The sequence below is a fragment of the Triticum urartu genome, chromosome 7A (genome assembly GCF_056163025.1).
Source record: "Triticum urartu cultivar PI428250 chromosome 7A, HENAU_Tu73, whole genome shotgun sequence".
NCBI classification, from domain to species: domain Eukaryota; kingdom Viridiplantae; phylum Streptophyta; class Magnoliopsida; order Poales; family Poaceae; genus Triticum; species Triticum urartu.
In genome coordinates this window covers 128,076,069-128,077,934 of record NC_141879.1, presented here as the reverse complement: position 1 = coordinate 128,077,934, position 1,866 = coordinate 128,076,069, and positions in this window count along the sequence as shown.

The window sequence follows — 1,866 nt, the reverse complement described above, 5'->3', positions numbered from 1 at the left end:
GAGTTACTCTCATTAGAAGGTGGGCACAGGTAGCTAATCCGCTCTTCCTCCTTTTGTTCTTCGCTCTCCTCCTCATCTTTTTCATCCAATGAGCTCATAGTTTCATCAATTTCTTCTTCCATAGACTCCTGCAAAATATTAGTCTCTTCTTGGACAGCGGAGACTTTTTCAATAAGCGCATTAATATAGGAATTATATTCATAATTATCATAGCAATATTTTAAGATAGCTAAATTTTCAAGCCTATAAACATCATCATCATAAGCTTCATGCTTTTCAAACAAAGATTCAATTTCATAAGCACCCTTAAAAGCAACAAATTATTCTATTTGTTCCACATCATAGTAATCATATATACCATTAGCATAAGAAGTTAAGGTTTCATTATCATTAAATTCACATGAAAAGGGAAGATGTGGAGCCTTCACCTTAGAGCAACAAGTATAATCATATCTCAAGCATAGTTGCCTAGCATACCAATTCAACATATGAATTTGATCCCATAATAGTTTCCCTTTTTGTGTAAAGCGGTAATCCTTAAAGTATTCACGTTGATCCAACGTTACTCCCATTACATAATTGAATGGGGTTTTCTTAGGATTATTAAAGTAGTACATAATATTTTTCACATAACCAGCATCGAGGGTTTTAGGAGGTTCCCCATCTCCATGAGTAGCAAGTACACCTAATTTTTTTTTGGTATTTCGTGTTCCATATCCATAACTAAAGATAGAGAACAACTAAGAACAACAAATAAAAATTACTTAGTGATAAAGAAAACAAGCACACACGAGAATATTCACCCACGCTATTGCTCCCCGGCAACGGCGCCAGAAAAAGGTCTTGATAACCCGCAAGTATAGGGGATCGCAACAGTTTTCGATAAGTAAGAGTGTCGAACCCAACGAGGAGCTAAAGTCAGAACAAATATTACCTCAAGTTATATCGACCACTGATACAACTCTACGCATGCTTGATGTCCGCTTTACCTAGAACAAGTATGAAACTAGAAGTACTTTGTAGGTGTTGTTGGATAGGTTTGCAAGATAATAAAGTGAGCGTAAATAAAAAGTAGGGGCTGTTGTAAGTAAAGAAGCAATAAAGTAAATATAGCGAGTGTGGAAAAGTGGTGGTAGGAGTTGTGAAATTGCCCCTAAGCAATTGACTACTTTACTAGACCGATAACAAGTATTATGTGGGAGAGGCCACTGCTAGCATGTCATCCCTAACTTGGAATTATATGCACTTATGATTGGAACTATTAGCAAGTATCCGCAACTACTAACGTTCATTAAGGTAAAACCCAACCATAGCATTAAGATATATTGGTCCCCCTTCAATCCTGTATGCATCAATTTCTATGCTAGGTTGAAGCTTCTATCACTCTTGCCCTCCAATACATAGTCCTATCAACATACAACTAACCCTATGGTGTGATCCACGCGCGTGCTCATATGATGGGCACCAAAGGACAACAACATAACCACAAGCAAATTAAATCAATCATAGCAATTCATCAACCACCGATAGGACAACAAAAATCTACTCAGACATCATAGGATGGCAACACTTCATTGGATAATAATATGAAGAATAAAGCACCATATTCAAGTAGAGGGCACATCGGGTTGCGGGAGAGTGGACCGTTGTAGATAGAGGGCGGAAGGTGATGGAGATGTTGGTGAAGATGGCGAAGGTGTTGGTGTAGATCGCGGTGATGATGATGATGATGGCCACGACAGCGTTCCGGCGCCACCGGAAGAGAAGGGGAGAGGGGGGCCCTTCGTCTTCTTCTTCCTTGACCTCCTCCCTAGATGGGAGAAGGGTTTCCCCTCTGGTCCTTGGCCTCCATGGCATGGGAGGGGC